The sequence below is a fragment of the Atta colombica genome, unplaced genomic scaffold (assembly GCF_001594045.1).
Source record: "Atta colombica isolate Treedump-2 unplaced genomic scaffold, Acol1.0 scaffold92, whole genome shotgun sequence".
Lineage (NCBI taxonomy): Eukaryota > Metazoa > Arthropoda > Insecta > Hymenoptera > Formicidae > Atta > Atta colombica.
Genome location: NW_017259586.1, coordinates 1,264,515 through 1,277,159, shown reverse-complemented (window position 1 = coordinate 1,277,159; position 12,645 = coordinate 1,264,515).

Genomic DNA, 12,645 nt, shown 5'->3' with positions numbered 1-12,645 from the left:
ATACTTCCGCCGATATTCGACTTAAAAGAAAATTATCATTTTTTTTAAAGGGATTTTTCATCTCTTAAACATGAGTTAGCGCGCGTATAAAAAATACTGTGTCTCTTAGATTTTCGTATTTAACAACATATCTCATGGAGAATCAAATCGGTTCGGAACAGTTGTGAACCTTCTCTTGTAAGACTTTTTACTATAATACTTTTTTTAATTAAAATAAATTTCTTAAGTTTATACTTTTACTCTTTTAATTTTTTGTAATTAAATTTTACTGAGAGTTGGAATAGAAAAATATATATTATTTGAGTAGGAATAGGAAGACCTTTAAATGAAAATAAAGAAATATGTACTTAGATTTTATTTTTGAGAAGTAATATTTGAAAAAAATGTACATTATGTTTGTAATTGACGAATTTGGAGATTTTATATATTTTTAAATAAAATTATATATTTGAATTTGTTAAAATAATACAATTTTCTGATATCATTATTTTTTAAATGAATATATAACAGAAACTTGATTGAACCTTATATCATCTAAATTTTTGCTTGCTTTATGTGAAATAATTCTTTAATAACAAATAATTTAAATAACAAATAATCTTGCATTTTTTGTTTGCGAATCCTAATATTCTCAATTTTTTGATTGGTGACCACTGTCGACCAATTAGCAAGTGAAACCCGTTTACGGTTCTGATTAGAGTATTGTATGAGGGCTGCAATATGCAATATGTACTGTCAATGAGTAACGCTGTAAAATATTTTATTAATTTCAAGAAAAAAGGTAATAAAAAAGTAATGACTCGTTAGATTTTTTTTGAGTGACGATAACGAGTTACTTTCATGAGATAATGTTTACAATCCTGTGTATATAAAAAAAATGTATATATAAATATATATATATTTATATATATGTTCGTTTTGTCACAGTTGTTTTCAAGATTTCGATGTGATTAGTTAGCAAACAATTTGAAATTCAACCCTAATAATCTTGATCACTACGTCTAAACTGTAAGTACTGTAACTTATTATATCATCAAAATTTCAATTATTAAATCTAATGTCATTTTCTAATCTAGGCGTCAATCTAATTTTATAAATTTCTCTTTTAAGATTTAGTCTACCTTTGACATGTTGTCCTATTTCTTCCTTTTTATTTTTTGTAACCGCTATACGTTTATTATAACTTTATTGTCTGGAATCTGTTGTTATTATCAAATAGATTATTTCTATTGTCGATTATTAAATTTTCTAATTTTTACTCAACAGATCAAAATATGACAAACCATTGCACGATTCTAAATCTTTCTTTTTTCATATTTAATAATCATTTATACAAGATTGCTTTCGACCTTAATGGCAGTTTCTTACTTTTAATGTTTCAATTCGTACTCATTGTTCGTTTGATTTACGTTTAATTATTTTAACGTCTCATGTTTTCAATCTAACATTGTATTAAAAATTTTATTTACGTAGAAAAAAAATAAAGAAACGTTCATATGTAGAATAAACATTTAAAATTACATATCGAATATCACTAACGATAAAATATATCAATTTAGCAATAAAATGCTAAATTGCCATCAAAAGAAGATGGCTGATTTCGACAAAGATTTTACAGTCCTTATTGTTAAAATATAAATTGTTAAAGTGTATTCGATATCCACTAAAACCAATATACATTGATAATTCTATACCTAAATTGTGAATACATCGGCTATTTACTATGTTAACCGCGATCTTCCATAACAAAATTTCTTCGACAAAAAATTTATGTTATTAAGGAATTCTATTTTCTTATAGTTTTAGATGGATAAACTTAAAAATATACACGTTCAAATAAATTTAGACATGAGAATTACGAAAAGAATTTAGGGAACGTTATGATAACCGAGGAATATGCCTAAAGAATTTGAAAATTGAATTTGAAAAAAAAGAGGAACATTCATCAATCTCAAGTTTCGCTACATTTGAATCGATAGTCGAAGAAAATGGACAATGACATAAAAAAATGCCGTTATTGCGGTAAGATTTATGTATTATAATTCATGATTGATATTTTTAGTGTTTTAGTAATTTTGTATTATTTTAATAGTTATCCGTTTTATGTTGCCGTTTTCATATTTATTTTATAACAATAATTTTCCTTAATTTTAAAGATAAGCGATTTTCTACCTTGAAAACTTTGAAACGACATAATAAAGAGATACATATTAAAGATAAATCTTACAAATGCGGAACATGTGGTAAAATATTTAAGCGTGAAGCTTATATACGTCGTCATGAAATAATGCATACAAATGAAAAATCTTATCAATGCGAGTTTTGTGGAAAATTATTTCCGTGAGTATTTAAATGAATATCAAAATTAGATAAATTATTTGATAATTCAATGTTTATGCTTAAATTAATTGATAACAAAATAATGTTGCCACGGTTATTTTGTAGTGAAGAAAGGAATCTAAAAAACCATATTGACGTGAAGCATAACATTGATAAAAATTACAAGTGTAAAATATGTGAGAAAATTTTTGATACTACGAAGATTCGAAAGGTTCATATGAAAACAGAACACATTGAAGGATTGTATATATGTGATCAATGCCCATCTACATTTATTTATCATAAGAACTTAAAGCAGCATATGAAAATACATACAGGCGAAAAACCATATTTTTGCGAGGTACGTTGCGAGCTACAATGTTATTGTTAGTATTTTTTCTAATTATTTTTCATTTGATTATTTTAATTTTTACCTTTCTTTAATCATAAATGTATTCTATTTTAGAAATGCGGCAAAAGATTTATTAGGAAAAGTTACCTAAACGAGCATAAAACTGATATACACAGCGATAACAGATATAATTGTGAAGTGTGTGGCAAGATTTACAAGCGAAAAAGGACGCTTATTCAACACATTCAAACTGAGCATTCAAATATTTATGATGTAATTCATTAGCATTTTTAATTCATTAGCAGACTCACATTTGTACTTATATTTTTGTTACATATTCATAATCATATTATAATAGATTATTGTAATATATCACATTACACATACTATACATAAAAAGTTATTTATTTTTTAGGATCATTAAAGACCTGTATCACCTGACAAGCGAAAAACAAATTACAACTGACAATGAAAGAGAGAATGTACAATTTATAATTATAACTTCTAATAATAATGACGAACTGATGAATGAAGTAAAGAATAAAGATGTAATTTTTGTAGGAGATTTCATATGTATGGGCAGGAGTTCTTCAGAAGACCAATTTTTCTCAGAGATACAATTAAACACTGTCAGACATAGGAGCCGTCGTGTAAAGTTGACATGCGTTCTAAAGACAAAATTGTTCAGCAAATCCTCACTGCTTAATACTTTTAATAATTTTACGTCCTAGTTGGATTTAAAGTAGTATACTCGCAAATTGAAACAGAATTTCTTGAAATTGTTATATTGTTATACGTATTTCACTAAAAAGCGTTATTGCATTTGTGCAATTAAAGGAAGTTGAGATTTCAGTACTGAAATGTAATTAATTGATAACCGCACTTTTTGTGTCGCTTAAAGTTAGCGAAAATGAACCTTGGTTTCGCGTTTCTTTTTTTAGGACTTAAATTAGCAATGATGTTAAGAAGAAATGAATAAATGAGTAAGGAATTTGAAAGAAATAATGTGAAACCAATCCCGGGAAAAAATGTTTTATGTAATCATTATATAAAATTATATAAAAATATTTACAATTTTATGTAATTCTAATAAATATATATATATGTTAATAAATATATATATATTTTATATATACTTCCATTTAAATATATTTTTATAAATAATTGTTTATAAAATATTTTTTTCCGGGGTCATATAACTTTTTATTATTTAGTTTGAAAAAGAATCGTGACAAGAATTCAATTTTCATAAACATTTGTCAATGCGTCATGTGAATCGAAGGGAGCATAACAATGACGCGTTAGGCTGCGTCAGTGTTCACTTTTTCCGTGTGCTATGAACAGGCACATTCAAAAGATTTCTGTCATTAGCGAAAGTGGATATTAAGTCATAGCTTCAAACGCTCGAGGGGACTAACTTCTGATAATATTATCGCTAATCTATTACCTAATAGATACGTTCCTTATTACTTTCTACAGAATAATAAGCATTATTATTTTGTTTAATATGCGATGAACAAAGATGAAATAATGTTTACGGCGTGTGAGTGTAAAAACGAAACTTAATCTAAATATGTGTAGAATTGTATCCAAAAGTAATATACAGTCAATTATAACGCTAATTTATCCGGTTGCATTTTCAGAATACAGTAACCTAATTTTAATATTGAGTGTGACATGCTGACTATTATTCTTATATTACTAGTATGTACTATAATATTATAAGTCGAGAAACATTAATTATATTATATTAAAGCAATTGATATTATAGAGTATTAATAATCGTTTTTATTTCAATTATTGAATCATCGCCATAATATTTTCATGTAATAAAGTCCTACATAAATACATCTTGATATCAATACATACCCTGGCGAAAATGAGAAGTTTATGAGAAGTTTATGAGAAGAATAAATGTTTGTTTAACATTTACATGAGCGTTTGCAAGAGTTTGTTTAGAACTTAGAAAGTTCGGCCAGTAGAATGTTCGTAAAACGGAAATTGCAACGCTGCAGCGTTTAGCAGACATTCTCTGACGAAATAAGAAGTTTCATCAATATTCAGTTCAAGTATTGAACCTGTTGAACGCAGACATTGTATCAAAAAAAAAGTATAAAATTTTTTATCGAGACGTCTCATCATATTGCGCCTTTTATCCTATTCGAGGTGGTTTTTTAAATGCGAGAATTGAATTATATTGTCTCCCTGTAGGATTGAGGAGAACATTTTTTGGGTGTCTTTAAGCCATTTGCGTAAATGCCTTACAAAACGTTTACTGAGATTCAATAATTCGCCATATTGGAACAGCATTTGTTAAACGAAAGATAAATGCTTATCTCATAGTATTAAGAAAAGTGTTTGCTAAATATTTGAAAAGTCTGAGTGAACTCTCTGTAAAAAGTACATTAGCGTTCACTGATCATCCTTTAAAAAGCATTGCTGAAGCATTACAAAACTTTCATGAAACAATACATGCTATTTTATAAGCGTTCTGAAAATGTTTAAAACCCAATAGTGTTCTGTAAGTGTTCTTATAAAATTTGAAACGTATAAACTTTTAAAAAATCAATTGTCAATGTTTTATAAAGTTCCATATTATAGCCAGGATATAGACATGCTATTCCGAAAAGATAAAACTTCGTTCAATAAGAATTACATTATCGTTTGTCTACATTACATTCGCTACAATTCGTTTGCGCACAAAAATTCTTGCCTACACCTCGACTGTCTACATACACCATTTTCTGCTTTAAAAATGCAAATTCTTTGTGTTTTAAAAACATAAACTATTTTCTTATATATTGTAGTTTATGTGGTTATAAGCCATAAATTTGTAAGCAATAATACGTAACATGTGTAAACAATTTCCGCTTCTTAATTTTATTTTTTTACACAAAGTTAAGGCCTTACGAGGCAGTAAGCAGGTTCGTTTGCGCCCCAGCATAGGGCTCAAAATTTTAATAGGCAGCGTTAGTCTTGTAAATATAGAGCTCTTACTTTACATGATATTTAAAATGAATTAGCTAATAGTGATTTTTAAGAAATCTTTTTAAAATTAAGCAATAACGTTACGGATTTTATTAATTGTGTCAATATCTGTGGCAACTATAGAGACATCTTATTCAAAATTAAAAATAAAGAATTACCTTAGAAATACAATGACGCAGACACAATCAGACGATTTAGCTATGATATCAGTAGAAAAAGAATTGGATAACAGTCTTGGATACATAATCTGGTTTGATCAATTGAAGACATTATTTTCAAAAACTAAAACCAGAAAATTTAATAGTATGTTGCGTCAAATATATTATTAAGCGTCAAATAAATTATTAAAATATATTATTACAACAAGAATATGAAATTTATTGTATTCTTATGTTGTGCAAATTGGTGAAAATTTTTTTTTCTTTTTAATTGTTGATTCATTGCCGTTGACAGAATTGATGCTTCAGAATCTTAGCAATTTTTATGATGGGGCGCAAACGTAAATTCTAGCATGGGCGTTAAAGGCCGTCGTAACCTACTCACGAAAGTGCTTGTAAGCAATAATGCGATGTGGAAGTAAGTGTGATTAATTTGTCTGTGAAATTTTCATTTATAGATATACAAAAATGCTTGTAGGTAATCGGTCTAGTTAATAATACTATGCGTGCAATAATATAGTTTATGTGCAATAGTGTCATGTGTGCATATGTGCTTTTTCTCTTAATCTTATATTTGTGTGCAATAATGCATATAGGCAATCGAGCTGTAGGCAATAGTTATTATGCAGAAAGGAACTGTCGGTCAATGTAATGTAGGTAAACGCGCCGCTAGACTAAGTTCTCTTATTCTCTGCATTTCGCGATTTATGTAGATATTCTGGAGAATGTATGATGTGTCTAATTGGGAAATTGAGGAATCTGTAGGTTTGTAGGATTTTTCTTCCCTTTTGATATGGTAACAGTTTTAACAGATCATTGGAAAATTTCCCTTAAGTTAATTCCGTCCGCGTTGTAAAGTTTTGATTTTATTCTTATTATATAGTAGTCATATGTCATCTGCTTAAAGAGTTTCAAGTTCACGATCGTCCATTAAGTGAATTCCGTTACTGAGGAAGAATGGATTGTAAGCATGGTGGAACGTATAACATAGTGTACAGTTGGACAGTGTCTCTTTTTAAATCTCTTTCTAATCTCTTTCCTTTCCGTCTATAGACTATTCATAGTACAAAAGAGTACCAACTGTGAAACACGAAACATGGGGCGGTATTCATAATCCATTTTTATTTTAAAACTGTGTTAAATAATGTCTTAAAATGCTAATACAGTCCTGGGGTTGATTTATGACATCTTAAGATTGTATGATTTAAAACAGTCTTAAATGTAAGAATTCACTATGAATACCGACCTCGCGTCGTAAGATTGATACTGAATCTTTCCTTGTACAAGGAAAATTCATTACCAACTTATAATCCTTCACAAATATCCTCCACAATCCTTCCACCAGTTGTAAATTATTGATTTTTTTTTCTTTTTTCTTTCTTTTTTTTATCATCGTTTGCTTAAATCTTAGTTACAAGTGGGAAAATTTTACATTTTATCAAACTGCTTTCACATTGAATGGTAAGCAAATATCCCTGGACTTAGTTAATCGTGTTCCTTGGGAAGCAAGAAACGTGACACAATTTATCGGAAGATGTCATTATGAAATTTATTACCATTATCATTGGACACGCGTGTGAGATAATTAAACATTTTGCCTTCTCTCGAGTATCGTGGCCGCGCCTATCTATCACTCTTAATTTTTTTTTGGAAATAGGTTCGCGAAAATTGGTTCGCGGTCTGGCTTAGCATCTTAGTGCCAACGGCGCGGTTTAATAATAATTATTTAACAATTTTCTTTTTCACGACGCTCGAGAGGAAACTGAACGTTTGATTTCCGATGCATTGATGCTATAAGTTTTATTATCGCGGGTCACTTACTTCTGAATAAATATAGTTTTTCGGCTGGGAAAGTTTCGGATCGGATTTGTATTATCGATCAAATTTATTCGTGCCTTATTTTATTGAACATTTATCGAACGTTCACGAAACGAAAAAAGGAGTCCATTGGATGTAACATAAAATGAAAATTTTAAAAATTAACACAAATATTATGTAAAAAAATTAACAAAATAAATAATTAATATATATTGTAATTAATTAATAATTAATTATTTAATACATGATTAATTAATAGTTAATTAATACATAATTAATTACTATGTAAAAAAATTAACAAAAAAAGTAATTTGTAAGCAGTTTTTGAAAGTATGTTTTTAAATAAAATTAATAGTTATTTATATGTATTAAATTTACGTGTGTATTTTATCTTCGAATTTACATTTTAAAAAGACAGTACATTTATATTATTTGTTTACTAAATTGTTTACTAAATCTTATTCTAATGCAAAAAAAATATTGAATATCGATTTACAAAATATTTAAACAACATAGTCACATTAAATTAATATCGAAATATGTAAAAAATTCAACACAAAATTTTAACAAGGACTTGATTGGAACGTTTCCAACACAAATATAAAATGTTTTTACTATATATTTTAAACGTGACATAACTCAATTTTTTTTTAGTTGTAGCTTTTGAAGTAAGGAAGCGAAATATCAAATAAATTAATTTAAAGTACTATATTTCTACGTATTTCCAGAAAAAACGACATAATAACATTTAATACATCAAAATAAATGTTACTAAATACAAAATTAATTTAACACGAAAAAAATACAAAGTTTAATAGATAATAATAGATGCAATTGCGCTGACGTTAAAAGAGATCGCAGATAAATTCCGGATTTTTCGAATTAATAAATCAATCCACGGCGGGAAGAAGTCAATATCGCAATGTATACGAGACAATACGAGCTATCCCAAAATTAGCATAGAATTCGCTCCAATTCGATGAGTGAATCCATCGGGGAATCGCCGGTGACAGACATCTCAAGTATTATGCCACCAGAGATGCACTCTGCGGTGCATACGATTGGGTGATGTGATGGCAACGATGCACCAGGACATAGAATAGATCGATAGCCATGTAGATGTCGGACTATATTTGGGACGTTGAGCCACGACTACTTTACTGGCCCAGTTGGCTGTTGATCGGACCCCCGGACTCCCTCTGGCCGACTACTTATTTTTAGTTTAGGTCGCTAGCCGTGCTAAGATGCACCGCTTGTGCATCGCATAAATTGCACGCACAGGCTGTAAGGCAGGTAACGACAGGCGGCGACAGCCGACGATGACGACGCGCGGCACGGACAGTAGCTAGGCAGCCGTGTTTATAATTAGCTCCAATGTTACTCGTTCAAGATTTTACATAAGTAGGACCGATCCGAGTTAACCCTGAAAGCGACGTCGCGCGCGTGATATTCGGCGACTCTCGAGTCGATCTCTTCCTCGATCGATCGAGATCGCTGTCATCTGAGATTAAATCCAGGTCGGAGCGAGCGAACGCGAATAAACACGAGTGAATAATATACTTTAACAAGTCCGTTAATAGTGATATTGTTCACATACTCATTGAAACATGTTCCATTCGTGTTTGTTCGCATTCGTTTGCTTAGTCTGGACGCAGCTTGAAGTGAAGCAGAGAAATAGATGTTTAAGAATTGTACTGGAAATAAGGATATAATGCTGCAGAATGAGCAATGTAAACAGTTTACATTTACACATGAAAGAAAAAATTTATTATACTCTATCATTCTGTTAATTATGTGCGTAAAAGATAAAAGAATACGGAGAATAATTGAATGTTGAGTTGCGACATAAACAGAAATTGGAGAGTTTATTTTAGTACGTCAAACAGAATCGCAAAAAAAATAGAAATTAAAAACCATCTTAAAAATGCATTCAAAATCTTTATAAAATCTATCATTTATCATAATATTTTTATCATGTGTATCGTTATCAAATATATCATTATCGTATTCTTTATATAATTAAATAATAATGGAGAGTTTTCCAGTTATATTAGAATGATAAATTTAAAATAGATTACCTAATAGTTTCCCCGATCATGCAATTATAACTTCGATCATTCTAATAATAGTAATCTTCTAACATTATTAATCAATATCAATAAACATTAAATCTATAGTTACATAATATTAAGAATATAAATTTAAATTATAATCGACCAATCCAGTCTACGAATAATCTGCGCCGGGAGAATTAATTGCAGTCAATTGCATTTAAGTGCTTCCGATGCCGGTTGCAAGATGCGCATCAGCTGCCGTTCATTCATGCCGTGTATGCAAGAAATCATGTACGCGATGACGGATTGCATCACCATTGGCGTCTGCATTGTGCAGGGCATGCATTCTTAATTCGGGCTCATCTCTTAGTACAGTCTAATGTGAGCTTGACTGACATGCCCTGACCGTGGAGACTTCCTAGTCGGAAGGAATGTTGTGTATGTTGCGAGGCAAAGACCCGTGTGATGAATCATGTAAATAATACATAAATAAACATGTACTTTATATCTGTTAACCCTCTAATCCCTAATAGCTAATATTGTTCCAATTTATTGATACAATATTGATATAATGTTGATCCAATATTGATCCAATATATCCTCAATGTTTATACTATTATAATATGTCAATAAATTGCTACTGTATGTATAGAGAATGCTAATACAGCTCTGATTAGTTTATGACATTCTTAATAATCATAATAATCAATATATATATATATATATATATGTGTGAAATTATAAAGTGTATCAAGCTTATTTTCTATATTTTGTCTTCAATAAATTTATATTGCGGATTTATATTTTATTGAGAAAAATTTAATGAGTTATCGATTTCTTGATATTAAATTTTTACTTTTGATATTAAACTTATAAATTGATTAGAAAAAATTTGCAGAAAACAGAATGCTTCGTATAACGTCACGAAAATCTATTTTCTAAGTGTTAATTTAGAATCATTAGAGGAGTGCTATTAGAAATTAGAGCATATGAGCAAGCAGATGCGTATATTTAATGCATAGAATCTGAGTAGTTCAGTAACGAGAGCAATTGCTCGGCAAAAGAAAGAGCGAAAACGGATTCAGTTCCTGGTCCAGTCATTCACGCTTAATGCTCTTCTTGTTCATATACCTAACGTAATGTATTTATGGAGCGGTACTGTTCACGTGTATATTGAGAGACTATAACTGGCAAGAGAGGCATTAACTCGTAACCGAAGTGAATAAACAAACGGACGCTAGTCTAACTTAAATAGGACTTAAAATATTCTTAAGTCCTAATTCTTAACTTTATATTGAGAATTTTTGTAATAATTTCTCATTAATACGTCATGAGATCATTGCATGGTTATTATTGGATTGTCCGGAAAGTTCGTTTCGATTTTGAAGGAAAATTGAAACGCAGAAGATTTAAATTTTTAATTTAATTTATTAAATTTAAATCTTTTGCGATACTTTCCGGACAACCCAATAATATAAAATCTTTAAAAGATTGACGAACAACGTAGAGATAGAAACACTCAATCGTTAACTTTATATTGTTCTCAATCATTTAAAAACTACTATTAGTCGGAATCTTGCCAAAGGAAAAAGTTATTTTTCTTGGCACAGAGAATAGCACATGCATTCCATATTCCGGAATCGCGAGAATTCTGAAATATCTTTCACGGAAAGATAAGAGTGTTAAAATATTAAAAAATTTAATTATATAGATACAGATTTGAAAATAATTTTGTTGGATTATCAAAATAATTATGAATTTCAACTATGATAAACAATGCTGCAAAAAAATTTTAATATTTTAGCAACTAGTTGAGAGTTCTACATAATGATTTTGGTTCAACAAAATATTATTTTTAGATTTATATTTAACAAAATTTTAAATACTTTAGAACAATGTTTTTTCCGTGTATATAAGTTCTCAGAAAAATATAAATTTTTAAACATAATTATTAATTAAATATATAGATTTTGAAAATAAGATACGAGAGAAAAAAGTTTTTGAAGATCTTTTTTATTGAAAATGACATAACTTATAATTTTTATGTAATATATTTGTATTAAATTGCCATGTTAGTTTGTTATATTTCTCTATACTTGAAATTTATGTATATACATAACGTGAACTTTCTGTCTTAAAATTGACGGATAGGGCTGATGCTGTTCTCTTTCAAGCTGTCACGATAGTAATTTCCGGATGCTAATGATATCGTTAGATGTTGAAAGTGCCTTCAGCCAGCAATAGAGCTCTTCTGTTCAACGACAGGGAAATGACGTGAATTGCTCTTTGATAATATCTCATAAATTTCAACGAATGCAGTTCCACTGACGATGATATAAAATTATATTTCGGAGATTTTTCTTCGAGAACATTTCTGACAAAATAGAAAAACGTATGCGTGTTGTTTAGTATTCATCCTCGTACCTTCGAAAACTATTGTAACGAAACATATAAATATTTGATGCTTTATGAAGGATTATGGCTCATAATTAACAGAGTTCTTTTAAAAAGAATAGTATTAAAACTGAATTTCTTTAATTAAATTTAATATTTAGGACTCTTATAATAATAATTATTATTTATTTATGTATTTACAATATTGTAATAAATAATTAATTTTGTTAAAAATTAAAAATTATCGAAACAATTTGCTCAGGAAATATTAAAATTACATTCTTCACACAAAAGAAGACTCTTTTCTTACTCTTTTCTTACTAATTTACATAAAATCTATAAAATAGTAGTATAAAGTTTATTTTCTGCTTTCTATATAATAAGTCTATTTTAATAATTTTCTAATAATTTTCTAATTTAGTAATAATATTTTTAAAGATAACATTAATTAAAATATTCTCAATGTGTATTTAAATTAATCTCAATTTAAAGTAATATGAAACGCAGATACATTTTATGAATAAAGCAATCGAGTAGCAATATTATTCATGCATGTATCGAA